Below are 14,871 nucleotides of genomic sequence, written 5' to 3'. Positions count from 1 at the left end.
GCCCTTTGAATCCGAAGGCAGCCCCTCGCCCAGAGCCCGGGCTTCTCCTCCGTTTGCCTGTAGTCTCCTGGGGGGGAGGGGGTCCCCGAAAGACCCCCAGCCAGTTTTTGAACTGTTTTATTTCCTTTCCTCGTTCCTGCGGCCCGGAGTGGCAAGTGCTCAGGGCATGCGGGGCAGGAGTAACTGAGATGGGAAAGAAGCGGCAACAGCAGCTCTCCCTGAGCTGGTGAAAAATCGGGCGGCGTTGTGTGCGCAGTGCTGGCACACAGTAGGTGCTTCATCTGTGCTTATCCCCTCATCCTCCCTTCCCATTCCCTTCCTTTCCTCGGAGAGCCTGCCTCGGGTGGACTCCCATAAGCAACCACTTCTCTGACCCTCAGTTTCTTCCTCTGTAAGGTGGGGAGAGTGCCATGTGGTACCCACAGCACAAGTGCCTCATGTTGTCCAGGAGAGGGACGGCCGGGCCCGGGATGGAGACGCTGCTGCTCCGAGGGCAAAGCTTCCCGAGGCGGCCTCGGCGTCTCGCCAGGGGCTTTTCTTCCCCTCCAAAGCTGGGCGGGCCCGGGCCCTTTTCTGTTTTCCGGGGAGTGTGCACCGAGGCCCTCTGGAGCGCTCCACGGCTGGACTCCTTGAGACCCGGCTCTGCTCTGCTGCCCTACCCTGGCCCGCTTCCAGGTCTCCTCCGCTCCCTGCTCTCCCGGGCCCGGCTTTCAGCTGGAACGCGCCCACGGTGCTCGGCCTGTCCCTGGCCAAACGTTTCCGGGCCTGATTGGCAGATGACGGCCTACCCAGGGACCTGGGCCGACTGGCCGGGGGCTGTGGTCCTCCCTTAGGCCCCAGGCCTCAGCCTTTGGCCCTGTCCTAGGCCCCGGCCTCAGCCTCTGGCCTCTGTCCTAGGCCCCAGACTCGGCCCCAGTCCCTCGGTATCTGCCCTAGGCCCCCGGCCCCATCCCCATTGGCTTCCTATGGGGAGCTTGCCCTGCTGGGATCATCCGGAGAGTGGGCGGGCTTGGAACTCCTGGGCCCTTAGACGCGGGCCAGCCCATTTTGCAGATGGGAGGTTGGGCTGGGCTTAGGGGAGAAACCGAGGGCATTAGAGCCAAAGGGACTTGGGAGGGGACCTGTCCTGTCCTTGGAGGAGGTTCCCCTTGGGATCTCGGCTCCTTCCATGGGCGCTGGAAGCTCCTGCTTAGCCGGCCTGAGCCTTGTTGCCCTCCTCCCCGCACTCGGTGAGCCACCCTCAGCAGCCGGCTCGCTGGGCCTCCCGGCGTGGAAGTCTCGGCCTTCGTGTAACAAAATAAAAGAGAATTGAAGGACGCGTCCCCAGATGCTCGTTGGGCTCCGTCGAGCAAAGGGGTGCCCGGCTCCCGTCTCCCCCCTTGGGCCGATGCTGTGGTTCTTGGGGAGTCCTTTATCCCACCTGGGCCGCACGAGCTGGGCACCTCCCATTCTCTGTGGGCGGCGAAGCTGCAGCCAGTATTTGGGGATAACTGGGGCCCTTGGCCGGGTCGCTGACCTCCCCGCCACACTTCCCTCTTTATTTTCCTGCTTTCGAGTCGGCTGTTTCAGGCGTCCTTCATTCAAGGAAGAGCAATAAGAGAGAACCGAGATGGGGTCGGGGTTGGGATTCGAACCCGGCCTCGACTCTCCCAGTTCCGGAGGCTCTTTTATTCTGCCGGCCGCTTATTGGGCCGGGTGCGCCTCCTAAAAGAGCCTTTCCTTGGCCGAGCAGCACGGCGCCGCGGGTCGGCCGGGTCTGAGGCTCTGGGTCTGCCGTCCATCGCCACGTCCCCTGGAGCCAGGCTGGGGGCCGCCTCCATCGGCTCCCAGCTCTCAGGTGGAGATATTTTGGGAAAGAGAAGAGAGTCCCTGGAGTTGCCCTTGAGCAGGGGCGTGGTGGGAGCAATAGCCAAGGTGTAAAAATGGGGGGGAGCGGAGGGGTCCGAGGGGAAGGCAGGGGCCGGGGCTCAGATCCGGGAGCAGGGGAGCCAGGTAGAATCAGTGACATTGTTACTGTGGCAGAGGAGAGCAAGGTTAGGATTGGAGAGGAGGGAGCCTGAATTCCGCACAAAACAGAAACCCCTCGTCCTAATTTGGGGTCCCAGCTTTGTGGGTTTGAGCCCTTGCTCCCTTTGGGGCCTCCTTCCAGGGCTACAGCTCAGGGCTGTTTCCTAAGGTCCTTCTGTTGGGCATTCCCAGCAGCCTCTGTGCTGTACCCATAGACCCTTGGCCCTGCCACGGTCTTCCAGGACTCTTAAGCTTTTCATAATAGCTCTGAAGCTGGACCCGTGTGTGAGTGTGAGTATGTGTGTGTGTGTGTGAGAATGTGAGTGTGAGTGTGTGTGTGAGATCTATTTGTATCTCCAGGGCTCAGAGGGCACGCAGTAAACACTTAAGTGCTTTTCCATCCGCTCTGTGGCTGCCTGCCTGCTCATCCCAAGGCTGCCTTGTTAATTCCCTTCTCTGCCTCTCCCCCTGGGGTTCTGCCCACCTCCCCGGAGGCTTCCTCGGATCCTCCTGATGTTGCTGGGATACTCGGGGAGCTCCGGGGAATCCACTCTTTGCTCTTTTTGCTTCCCTCCCATTGGCTGTCGTCTCCTGCCACTTTTGCTCAGTGACATCTGATTGCCCATCGGGGCTCCCAGCTCGTCACCTCAGTGGGATTGGTCCGGATGTTAGTACCCAGCAGGTGCTTAATAAGCGCACGCTGAGGGAACGGTGAGCCTCCAGGGGAGCCGGACTGGCTTCTGGGTGATGAGCAGACGGGGCCGGACTCGAAGGCTCTGCTTGAGCTTGGGGTCACTTCCCTGGCAGCGGGAGCGTGGCCACGAGCGGGAGCCTTTTAAAGATGTTTGTATTCAAATATTTGCTTTTGATGGCCATCGCCGCCTCTCCTGCCTCTCAGAGGCTTAAAACAAACAAGGTCAGAGCTCGTCTCTGGGTGACTTGGAGCCAGAGGAGGGAAGGGGGACTCGGAGCTGAGAGACCTGGGGCCTGGGAGGGCCGGGAGACTATCTCGTCCACATGGGCTCCAGGGCTCACTTGTGGCCGTCCCCCTGACCAGGTAGAAGGGGTTGGCTTCCCTTGGGTTAGATTTTTAGCCATTTGTGGAGAGATTCACAGGGAAATTGAAAGAAAAAATACATCTCTCTTTTCAATAAAATGGGTTTCTTTTGTATTGTTCTCATTTTATTTTATGTATTTCAAAATTTTCTGAGACCCAGCCTGCACCTAGAACTCACCAGAGTGGGGCCCGGGACCCACAGAAAGGGGAAAAGCCCACAGCTTTGTGGGATTGGGGGTGAGGGAGATGCGACCTTCCCCTGGGGTATTACACCCCACCCTTCTCTGGCTGTCCCAGGTAGCACCTGGCTAAGTCAGTTCTCAGCCTGAAAACTCCTTACAATTAGAGGTTCAGTTTTGAGTGTTACCTTCCCCCACTTTGCGCCTTGTGCATAGTAGGTGCTCACATGCTGGCTGGATTCGAATTCTGCATGGCTGGCATCTGTGGCTTTTTCCTTTGTGCCGAGCTGAGGCCTCCGGGTCTAGGATGATTCCTGGCTGGGCTCCCCTGACCTTGGGCAGACAAAATTCTCCATTCTCAGGTGCTGTTGGGTTGCCAGGGATGTGATCTCGCTAACACAAGTTGCCAACGGGCAGCCAGGATTGCTAATGGATCTCGGGCTGCCTGAAGAGATCCAGCTTCCAGGAATCCAGGGGATCACTTCCCTGAATTTGGGGTGGGGGTAGCTCTCACCTTGGGTTCCAGCTTCTAGAAGGAATATTTGATAGGCAGAGTATCAGAGTGTCTCTGGGGCGGGAAGGCAGTTACTGTTGCCAGTAGCCCCAAGGAGAACACCTGGCTCTGCCCAGGAGACAGGAGCAGTCGGCCCCCTGGAGACCCTTAGTAGGGGTGCTGTCCTTAGTAGGAGGCGTCCTGAGTCAAGCAGGCTCAGCACAGTGTCTGGCACATAGTAGGGGCTTGTGAACTTGGCTTGTTCTGAGGAGGGGCCACAAGAACCTCCCAAGTCTCTGGGCCAGGGTTTATCTGGCAGTTATGTTGGGTGTGGTGGAAGGAGGGTTGCACGGTGGCAGGCAGCCAGGCCAGGGGGGCAGAGCAGTTTCAGCACGGGGAGCCTGGGTACCCGGGGATTGCTCTGTGTGCTCGAGTGCTGGGTTAGACTATCGGTTCCTTGAGTACGCCAGGGCACTGGGCGGGTGTAACCTTGGCACTGGGTCACTCACTGTTAAAAGCACTTGTTTTTTTCCCTCATGCCTTGTGGACCTTGGCAATGATGCTTGTGGGACCTTTCCTGGTAGCTGGCATTTGGGGGGCCCTCCTTGGCAATGAGTCATTGGGGGACCCTCCCTCAAAATCAGTGATTTAAGAACTTCCCTGGCAGTTGGCAGTTGCGGGAACTTCCTTGGCAAATAGTCATTGGCAATCAGTGGTTCGGGACCCCCCCTCCCCAGTTGTCATTGGTTGGGGGATCCACCTTGGCAATCGGTGGGTTAGGAACTCCCGTGGTAGTGGCTGGTTGGGGGACCCTCCCTGGCAATCAGTCAGTGATGGGCGATTGTGGGACGCTAACCACATTTCTGAGGCCCAACCTGCGCCTAGAACTCACCAGAGTGACAGAGGGGCCTGGGACCCATGAAAAGGGGAAAAGCCCACGGCTTTGTGGGATTGGAGGTGAGGGAGATGCGACCGTCCCCTGGGGTTTTACACCCCGCCCTTCTCTGGCTGTCCCAGGTAACAAACGTCAGCAGAGCGCATCTGGGTAAGTCGGTTCTCAGCTCAATTAGAGGTTTGATTTTTGAGTGTTACCTTCCCTCCTTCGTGCCTTGCACACAGTAGGTGCTCATGTGCTGGCTGGGTTTGAATTCCTCCTGAGGTGGTCCTAGAAGCCTGGCTTTGTGGGATGGACCAGCTTTTCCCCAGTCTTTCAGGCCGGCCCAGAGCGGGTTTCCTAACTGACATAGGAGCAGGCCGGACAGGATGAGCTTTGAGTTTCTTCCAGCTTTCATCTTCCGTTATTCTGTGACATTTCAAATCCGTAGGACGATTAACTTCATCTTGAGATAAGGAGAGGGAGCCAACTCCTGCCCGAGTCAAAACCAGTTTTGCTGCCCTTTCTCAAATTTCCAAGTCCTCTCTGAAGGGCTCTCTTAGTTCCTTAATGAGTTCTTTGTCTTTTATCTTTGTCCCCCTTGAGTTTCCATAGCTTCTATTTATCTTTGGTCTTAGAAACTTGGTTAAAGGATTTCTCTAGACTTTTCTGAAAGGACCCTTAAGGACCGGTTTTGGTCTCGTCCCACGGGCGCCGCCCCCGTTCCTGGACGGCTGACTCCCTTTGGTGAGCAGGAGCTGGAGTGAGGGATTGGGATTTCTCCCCTGCTTTTTGTGGCGGCGGTGGTGGCCATTTCTGTGCAGGTTTGCCGGAGGCCTCCAAACTCCTGACACTGATGGGCTCATCGGTCGCCTTCAAATTTATCCATTTCGCGGAATGCTCCTGTACCTAAAACAAAATTATTTTAACTTTAAATCCATGGGTTGTCTCTGAGGAAAGAGCCGCAAACGCCCAAATGCACGTTTTTTAGACGTGGCCTGTGACGAGGACTGGACTCTTGGAATGGGGTTGGGAGAGTTGGGATGGGTGGGGAGACACAGAGTGACGCTGAAAAGCCCCTAAGATCGTGGCTTTTCCCTGCACTTTTGTACACGTGATCCCTTATTCCTTGGCAGGAACCCGCCCCTTGGAGCTCTCTGATATTTATTTCTGAACATAACAAATCCAAAGGACTGTTTTTATTACTCTCCTTGATGCTTTGGGAATCTTTTAAATGTTTAATTGATGCCTTTTGTTTTGAGACCGTGATCATTCCAGAATATATCGCCCCTTCCTCTTGGCTGTTCCCAACGTGGAACGCCCCTGCGTGGAAAGAAAGACAGTTAAGGGGAAACGGGTATGTCTAGTGACCTGCCTCCCCTGGTATGCCGCGCTCCTCCCCCTAGGGTCCCGCTGCTCAGCTACGTGAGGGAGGCAGATTCACGGCCTCTTATGGGCTACGAGAGTGGTCAGTGACCTTTTCAGTGCGGTTTTTATGTGCGCTTTTGTGGGCATTGTGCGGGTTGTTATTCTGGTCTTGCTGAGTTTCCTTTGTACCAGCTCATATAATTGCCACTTTTTTCCTGAATCCCTCGCATTTGGCATTTTGCACCCTTAAGTCCTTTCCTAATTGGCGAGCCCTGACTTGGTTTCCAGGTTTCGGCCACCATGCTTGGGGCTGCCCTGGTTCCTATGAGCCTTTGTGTTTTTGCCTCCTTGCAATGTATACTTGATACTGGGGAAATCCCCTTTTTCTTAAAACTCTCTCTCAGCTGGGAGACCCCCAGGCCTTACCATCTGCCGGGGTTCCATCCAATCTGCTGCTGGCACCTAATGAACCCTGGGCCTTGCCAGCGACCCTGCAACCGGGCTTTTTTATTTATGTCCACTTAGAATGTTGGCCCTGGGAGGGCAGGAGGCGCTTTGCTTTTTCTGTTTATATCCATGGCTCTTAACACAGTGCTGATAGCTTGTTTAGTCATTCGCATGTCCGAATCTTCACGGCCCCATTTGGGGTTTTCTTGGCAAAGATTATTGGCGTGGTTTGCCATTTCCTCTTCCTGGCCATTTTTACAGATGAGGAAACTGAGGCAAACAGAATTAAGTGATTTGCCCAGGATCACACAGCTAAGAAGTGTCTGAGGTTGAATTTGAACTTATATTTCCTGACTCCAGGCCCAGAGCTCTCTCCACTGCTCCCTAGCACATAATAAATACTTAATGCACTTTTTGGGCCATGGAACCCTTTGATAATCTTATGAAGTCTGTGGGATTCCCTGACCCAATATAGAAATATATAACAATATAAATATAAAATATTTTACATATATAAAATAAAATGCATAGAATTGCCAAAGAAACCAATTTTTAAAAATATTGTTACCAAAATGGTTTTTTAAAAAAAGTTTATAGATTCCAGCTTAAGAACATCTGGTAATGAATACTTCCATCCATCCATCCATCCATCCAATCAGTCTATCCATCCATCCATCCACCCATTTATCTGCCCATTCATCCATTTATCCATCCACCCATCTCCATCCATCCATCTGTAATCCATTCATCCATCCATCTACCATCTATCTCCCCACCCGTCCATCCTACCCCTCCCTTTCTCCCGTTGGCTTCCCTGACATCACCGTACTGGATGTTTTCACCTCTTGTGGACGGTTCTCTGATTTCTCACCTCCACCCCTGGGGATTTATCTGACACGGCACCCGTACTTGGTGCTCCATTCTCCTTTATTCATTCTTACTCAGGAAATACATATATTCTAATAGCTCCAGTTATTCCTTCTATGCTTATTATTATTATAATTTTGACACAGATAGATCCATTAGGGCATTAAAAGGAAACCGAGGCTCCATATCCAGGACTGGGGCCTGGTGTGGGGGAGGAAGCTGCTGCTTTGGTGAGACCTGGGATCTCAATGGCTGAGGTGGTGGCAGGACTGGTCCCTCCTGCTTAGAGCAGTTTTATAGTTCTCTTGACCCTCATGGAGTCGGGGCTTCTGGGAAAAGTGGAAAAGTGTATCCCAGTAGGTCTTGGGCTCCTGGGCCCCCCCCCAAGCCAGTGAGGTTGCAAGCCGCCACCGGAGAGTGTGTCCTGTGCCCATACCCCATGCCATCTTCTAGATTGGGTTACCATATGTTTCATTGGCTTTGGCTACCAGAAGGAGCTCTGACTTTAGAGCTGGAAAGAACCTCAGAAAGCCCAGGCCTCTTCACCTGGCTCCTCAGCACTTGGGGACGTGATTTTTGGTGCTGTCTTTGTGTCCCTTGATGCAGTTCCAGAGCCGGTGGTAGAAGCTGTGGGCTGAGGTCTGGAAGTCCTGTGTTCAGATCCAGCCTGAGACGCGCTTGCTAACTGTCCCATCACCTTGTCTGCCTCAGTTTCCTGAGCTGTAAAATGGGGACTAACAGCCTCCGCCTGGCAAGGTTGTCGTGAGGACCACGTGAGATGCTGTGGCAGTGCTCGGCGTGGTGTCGGGTGCTCGCCCCTTCCCTTTCCCCTCAAACCACCCCAGGAGAAGGGCTTTCTGCATGGGTGGGGGAGAAGCTAAATCCAAGGAGCCCGTTTGGTGGCAACAAGAAGAAGGGGGAGGGGAGTCAAAAGACACGTGGCAGGGAAGGTGGGTGGCAGCCCAATTGTGACGCGCTTTCGGTGCCAGAGAAGCAGGAGCAGGGTCCTGATGGCAGTTCATAGGGAGCCCCCGGGGCTTTCTGAGCCGAGTGGGGCCAGCCAGGCCTGCAGAGGATGGCTGGGAGCTGGTGGTCCCAGTGTGGAGGTGCCCTCCTCCAGCGCCCCGGGCCCGCCCTGATTGCTCCCCAGCACCCCGCCAGCCTGCTCCCTGAGCCGAATCCTGGCTCTACCCTTCCCGGTGGATGTGTCCTGAAATCCGAGGCAGTGCGGTGAGGGGAGCGGCGCAGCCTCCGCCAAATGCCAGGTGGCTCCTTACGGTCCTTGGCATCCGGGAGCTGACATTTACTCCCGACTTAATTGGATTTCCGCCTTCGTTGGCCGGATTACTTGGCAACGATTCAGGGAAATTGTAAATATGTGGAAGGGCTATTGCTGGCAAGGGCAGAGATGGAAATGCGCGACGCGCGAGCGAGGCTTTCTCGTGCCACCGGGATGCAAAGTAATGGGCCGGACCTGCTCTCCTGGGGCTGGGCCGCCTCCTGCCGGTGCGTTTGTGGGAGGGAGGAAGCCTGGTCCCCCTCCTCGAGAAGGCGAGCAGCTTGATGTGGATGATACACGCGCAGGCGGGTAAAACATTTCCGAAATCTGGAGAAATGGAATAGCGGTCAGCGTTGAGTCCCACAGCAGCTGAGGGTGGGTGGCCCCCTTCTCGGGAGAGGTGATCCTGCTCAGTTCTGCTTGATAGAGGCTGAGGGAGGCCGGCCTTCCGTGGCCGGGGAGCCTGGCCTTCTGTGGCCGAGGGAGGCCGGCCTTTGTACCAGAGAGAGCCTGGCCCTCTGTGGCCGGGGGAGGCCGGCCTTCTGGACGCCTTCCCCTTCTGAGGCTGTAATTCTGCCAGACTGAGTTAACCCCGGGCACGGAGACAGATTTAACACGGCAGAAAAACCTTGAAGCCGTTCTTAGAGAACTTCTGCAAATCCCAACATTTGGGCCACCGTTGGTATAACCCATAATGGATGAAAATGAAAAATTTACCATGTTCTTAATAAATAATAGCAGCATTTAAAAGTCATAAGCCCTCAGCTAATAAATGTTTGAATAGATGCAGGAAATTCATTTAGCTTGAGAGAGCCAGAGAACCAACTTGTTCTGGGTTCAAGCCCTGCCTCTCGGCCACAGGCAACCTCTGGGAGCCCCCCGCGATTGTTCAGGGTCTTAGATCCGTCGACCGCCTTGGTGGATGGCATTTCCCCAATGGGAGTTCTGCACCCCGGGCGACCCCAGATTCAGGTCCGGGTCACTTTAAATTGCAGCGGGCCGGGTATTAGAACCGCCCAGAACAGCGCAAAGGCAGGTGGGTCTGATTTGGGGGCAGAAAGGCCGTTTCTTGTCTGTGACTTGGCAGTCCCTCCTTCCCCAGTAATGGCGCGTGAGGGTGACAGTTCCTCCCCCAGGGGTCCCGAGTGAATGTCAGAGCAGCTTTGCGATGAGTTCAGAGCTGGCCGGGTTTCTGGACAAGTGGACCCGGTTTTAGTTTCCAGAGAGAAGGGGGACAGGACTGGTCTGGCGGTAATTAGGGTAGTTTGGTTGGGGGAGGAGCGGGCACTCTGGCTGTGCCCTCCGTGCAGGGGGACACTCCGCCACCCGCTCATGAGCAGGCCTTCCCCACGGAATGGCAGCCAGAGCGGAGACACCCATGGGTTAGTTTGGGAGGCGGCGCGGTGTGGGGGAGGGTGCGAGCTCGGGTCAGGAACACCCACGTTCGGGTCCTGCTTCGGGGACTGGCTGCTCCGTCCCTGGGCGTTGGGAGCCCACCTTCAGGACCTGCGCAGTGAGGCTGAACACTCGTGCTTCCATTCGCACAGATTTAGGGGAAAGTCAGTGGGCCGGCCAGCTCATCGTGGGGTGGCTCGGGCTCCTGATGGGAAACCCAGCCGCGCCATGTGTGCTTTGGGCCTCCTGGGCTTGTTGTAGATCCCGGGGCAGGGGTAGAGTGACCTTCCTTCATCAGGACAATCATGCGTCTGCTTCTGTTTTATTCACTAGGGGGATGTGAGCCGCTTGGGGGTCTTCCCAACAGGGGAAATACATTTGGGAGGTGCCCGCTTGTGCCAGGCTCTGTGCCCCAAATAAAGAGGGTTCTTCCTCTCCCCATCAGCCCTCCGGATAGCACTTAACAAACTACCATGTGCATACAGTTGGCACTTAATAAATGCTGGTTGCATTAGCCTTTCATTCATTGGTTGTTCTACTATACCAGACACAGTCTCAGCTGAAGTAGAGCCAGCTTTAGTTGCCACCGGCTTCCTTCCGCCTCCTGCTAACCCGTTTTCTGTTTGGGTTCCAGAGTGAGGACGGTGCCGTCTCGCCCTTCCTGGGCCATGCTCCCCAGCCACGCCTTGGGGAGGCTCTGTGGCCGGTAGTTGGCCGTCAGCGGAAAGAAAGGAACCTGCCTCAAATGTGAGTAGAGACTTCTGGGAGACACTTGAGACTTTCCTGGGCTTGCTCGTTGCCTGCTGCCTTTGGCAGAGCCCTGAAATCTTTGTCTGAGAGAGCCCCAAAGGTGTCCGTCCGTGGGGCTGCTTCCCAGCAAGGGATGGAATAAGGCACAAAGTCTGTGTTTGGGAGATCTTGGTGCTTGGGGCGGGGGAGGGACCTGTGCACCCCCCTTATGGCAGCTCCCTCTGAGGCTGCCGCCTGCCCCATTTCTGCCCCTTCTGCCCCATGAGGCTCCTGGCCACGGCTTCCTGGCCGGTTCGTGTTCAGGATGTCCATGGATGGGTGGTGCCATCGGGAGTCCCTCCTCCCAAGACGGAAGCTTGACTCCTGCCGAGTCGTGATCTTCCTACCCGAGTCTGAGAGACAGAAAACTCCATCATTCTGTAGCCTAATCGGGATTTCTTTTCTTCTAGAATAATTTTTATCGATGTATTTTTTTGCATTTATATTATCAAAAATGTGGATTTTTTCCATTTCTGGAATTAAACCTTCCCTTGTAAAAGAAAACCAGTTAAGCCAGAATAAAGTCAACGGCGACCTCAGAGGGTGTTGTATACTCCATTCTGCTCTTTCTTTCTGGAGAGAGGAAGGAGACACGGGTCTCATTATCTGTTCTCTAGAACCAAAATATATTATTTAATCAAATAATTATTTAGTTATGATTCTTTTTATTAAAATGGGTTAGAGCTGCTCAAAAATTGGCTTCCTCTAGGATGTCTGAATGTGTGTATGTGATGGCTTAGCTGTGACCTGACCTGAACCAATAATAATAGTGCTAACAACAACAACAGTCCATGTTTAGGTAGAATTGTAAGGTTGAAAAAGTGCTTTATATGTGTTAATTCATTTCCAAACAGTCCTGTGAGGTAGGTGCTATTTTTGTTCCCACTTTACAGATAGAGAAACTGAGGCACAGAGATTAGTTGACTTGCTGTATGGCTGGAGAGAGTTGGGGGCAGGCTTCCTGTCCCCTGGGCTCTCTTTCCTGCTTGGGGAGAACCCCGGGCTCTCCCATGGCCCTTAGAGCCCCCAAGGAGGGTTTCCTGTGGTTCTGTGTGAAAAGGAGCTCGAGCACGGTGGACCCCTCCGCCTGCTCCCAGCCCCTTCTCTGCTTCTCCTTGCGGCTTCTCTCCGGTCATTAAGCAGCTTTTTGCTGCTGTTTAGTTTGTTTCCACTCAAACGTCAGAATGTCTGTTTGGGGCTTTCTCGAGCTGTCGAGTTACCAGGTTTCTCTTGGAGGGAGGAAGGGAGGGGACGGAGACAGGAGACCTCGGCCAGAGAGTTGAAAATAACCTAGAAACCAAACGCAAAGTTGGGGTTTGTGTATGAAAATCACAGTGGGAGACCTTTGGAGACATGGCAGAGCCGCTGTAACCGGATCACATGACTATGGACTCTCATGTAAATAAAGAAAATTTCCTCCGGGCCGTTATGATTCTCACCCCTGGGGCTGGCTGGTCTATAAGCATTTTAGCATCTTATCCTGGAAAGAGGCCTGGGAGGTGGCTGCTATTGTTAGCTCTGTTTCACAGACAAAACTGAGGCACAGGGAAAATTTAGTGGCAGGATCACAGAGCTGGGAAGCACCAGGGGCCTCTATATCTATATCTATATCTATATCTATCTATCCATCCATCCATCCATCCATTTATCCATCTGTTTGTCTGTCTATCCCTTCTATCTGTCTGTCTATCCTGTCTATCTATCTATCCATCCATCCATCTGTCTATCCCAGCTATCTATCTTGTTCAGCTATCTTTCTATAGAATACAAAGATATTCTGTCTATCTGTCTGTCTGTCTCTCTGTCTGTCCATCCATCCATCTATCTGTCTGTCTGTCTATCTATCCTGTCTATCTGTCTGTCTGTCTGTCTGTCTCTAGAACACAAAGATGTCCTGCCTTCCATGACACTTGGCTGTCCCTGAGGTGAGAGGTGTGCAGGTAACTCCCTCTCTCTGACGTCAGCTTGTGTTGGGCACCTCTGGCCAGGTGGGAAACAGCTGGAGACATCAGTCTTACCTCCGGCCCTTCCTGGTCTTGGCCTTGTATGGGTGGGGGTGGGGGTAGGTTCCCAGGTGGGTCTCACTGGGTTTCCATGTTTCTCGTCCCGGGTGGCAGTCACTGGTGATTGGCTGGCTCAGCACCCAAGGGAGGTGGGGACGTGGAAGGTCGGCAGGCATTTTATGGGTGAAGAAATGAAGTTTCAGAGAAGTTTGTGGGGTCATCTGTCTAGACTTGAGAGTTCAGGGATCGTGTAGTCTAGCGCTGGGAGAGCTGAAGGTCTCACTGGTCATTAAGCAATCGAAGCTCTGCCTTCTGAAATCAGCCAGTGATTACGTGATTGTCACAATCAGGAAGGGGCCAACATTCAGATTTTTCTGAATCCTTGAATGGACAGACCCTTGTTCTATGGCTCCTTAGATGTGAAGGTAGGATGAGTAACCTAAGAGATTAAATCGTTAGTAATAAATAAAATCAATTAATCTACAAATGGTTGTGCGTGACTCCATAAAGGTAGGGGCTACATTTTTCTTTAATTTTTAAAACTTCTTTTATTTTGACATCAGCAGCATTTCTGCATCTACGCGTCTTTTCCACCAGTGTCGAACCCTTCCCTGTCGTCGTAACAGTGCTAGTTAACATCGGCCGATAGAACGACCACATCCCAGGGGGCTGCATTCTTCTCCCGGGTCCCCCACTTCTCTTCTCGGAGAATGCTCTCTCGCCTTCACTGCTCCGCGGTCCCTGCAGTAATTCAGAGCTTGGTTCCCCATCATGTCCTTTTTCCTGCCCCTTCCCTCCAAGTTCTGGCTCTGCTTTCTTTCCGCTGCATCTGTCCCCCCAACCTTCTGGGACCACATCTTCCATTGTTCTCAGTTACTGTTTATGGAACGAATGAATGAAGTTTACTGAGGGAGGGTCTTGGAGATTACGCCCGACGCCCTCCCGGCACTGGGCCGGGGAAGAAAGTGCCTTCTTTGCCTTTTTGGTGTTTGCTTCTCTAACTCCCGAAGCCTGAGGCGCTTCTTGGAATAATGTTTTGAAATGGATAAAATAAAATACGGTGGATTGCCAAGGAGGCGGATTCTCCTGAATAGTTATCAAAATACTGGGCCCAAAGGGCCCCACCAAGGTGACCGTACCCGGAGGTTAAGGACCTCTGCTTCCGGCCCCAGGCCTGGCTGAGGACTTTGGTGCTTCGCATGGGCGTGAAACTTGGCCAAACCAATCAGATTTTATTGGACTATAAGAAGTTAAGGCTCAACAGCAAGAGCGGTAACTCGGCCGTAAAGTCCCTGAAGCGGGACTCTCGGCCTACGTCCGGCTGTGCGGGAGGTTTTGTGATCAGGACAGAGCGCTTACCTCTGGGTGAGAGGCTGGGAGAGACTCCTCCTGTGCTCTGTGGGGGGAGTGCTGATGGGATGCCGTGCTGGGCTCCGTCCTCCCCACTTGGACGCCACGCCGGGCTCCGTCCCCCCTGCTTGGACGCCGCGCCGGGCTCCGTCCTCCCCACTTGGACGCCACGCCGGGCTCCGTCCCCCCTGCTTGGACGCCACGCCAGGCTCTGTCCCTCCGGCTTGGACGCCGCGCCGGGCTCCCCGCAGCCCGGGCCCCGTCAGAAGGGCGGCTTCACGGGGGCAGGAGTTGGCCGACTCTTCTATTTGAACGAATGAAAGAGCCTTCATTGCGTTCCTCCCAGCTCTAGTCCCTAACCGTGTGGAGAGGACGGGGTTGGCCCTTGTAAATGCCTGCTTATGTCAAGGGGAGGGTTACACGCTGGGAGTGAGGACAGGGCTTGTTCTCGGAGGGTGTTTATGACCCGACTGGTGTCCAGTGCGTGAGTGACCGGCACTTGTTCTATGGGAAGGGCCAAGGATGACGGTTTAGCCCCCAAGGTTTCTCCGGCTGCTGTGACTCTTCCCTTTTGGAGTTTGCAAATCTGGCGGGATGAGGAAAATTCATGGTTTGGGGGTTGTGGGTAAAAGGGAGAATAAAATGGAGGGGGTGTGGAGGAAGGGAGAGAGATGGGGCAGGGAGAAAAGGGGGAAGGAAAAGATGGGGAAAGAGAGAGCAAGGGAGAGGGGGAGAGTATGCCCAACAACTAATATTTCTTACT

The 14,871-nt window shown here is 54.1% G+C and overlaps 1 protein-coding gene across 3 annotated transcripts in view; it reads left to right on the top strand.

The window, feature by feature from the left end:
- SGMS1 (sphingomyelin synthase 1) overlaps positions 1-14,871 on the top strand; it is a 173,799-nt gene that overhangs the window by 15,943 nt on the left and 142,985 nt on the right. For all 3 annotated transcript variants that reach the window (XM_031956970.1, XM_031956971.1, XM_031956969.1), the window contains exon 2: positions 10,601-10,713. The gene's annotated coding sequence lies outside the window, so the exon portion shown is untranslated. The remainder of the gene's footprint in view (positions 1-10,600; positions 10,714-14,871) is intronic.

This window comes from Sarcophilus harrisii, chromosome 2 (assembly GCF_902635505.1).
Source record: "Sarcophilus harrisii chromosome 2, mSarHar1.11, whole genome shotgun sequence".
Taxonomy (NCBI): domain Eukaryota; kingdom Metazoa; phylum Chordata; class Mammalia; order Dasyuromorphia; family Dasyuridae; genus Sarcophilus; species Sarcophilus harrisii.
The sequence above is the reverse complement of the archived record's forward strand: the minus strand, read 5'-3'. Positions and strand labels throughout refer to the sequence as shown.